A 509-nucleotide genomic window follows, 5' to 3' on the forward strand; every position below is an offset into this window, starting at 1 on the left:
GCCAAGGGGCCCAAACCTCTCTCCGCCTCCCCCAAAGTTAGGGAGCCCCTCGGCACACACGCCCTGGCTGGGCCTCCGGCGCCCCGGGCGCACAGCTCGGCCTGGAACGGCACCTTCGAAGGGGCCCAATTTTGCTGCGGGCTCAGAAATGCCAGCGCCAGGCCTGCAGGGCCGACTCGGAAAGTAGTGCCTGGCCTCTTCCTCCACCATTTCCTGCTCTCCGCTCGCATCCTCTCCCTGCGTTCTCACTCTTCCCTCCACTACCCTCCATCACCACTACCACCCCCGCTTTCAAAAATAAAATGGGATACAAACTTTAATCAATAAGGACAAATATTGACGCTCAAGCGCAAATGGCCCAATACAATGAGAAGGACGCCGGCAGTGTGAGCTATCTATCTGCCCTAGGAGAGGGGGTTCGGTGGACCGGAGCCGGCGGGGAGCAGGGAGTGGCGGGGTGCGGAGCGGGGCTGCGGCGCGGTTGCTCCCCGGCGTATCCCTGCGCGGCT

The sequence above is a fragment of the Fukomys damarensis genome, unplaced genomic scaffold (assembly GCF_012274545.1).
Source record: "Fukomys damarensis isolate Sample0158 unplaced genomic scaffold, DMR_v1.0_HiC HiC_scaffold_17, whole genome shotgun sequence".
NCBI classification, from domain to species: Eukaryota; Metazoa; Chordata; class Mammalia; order Rodentia; family Bathyergidae; genus Fukomys; species Fukomys damarensis.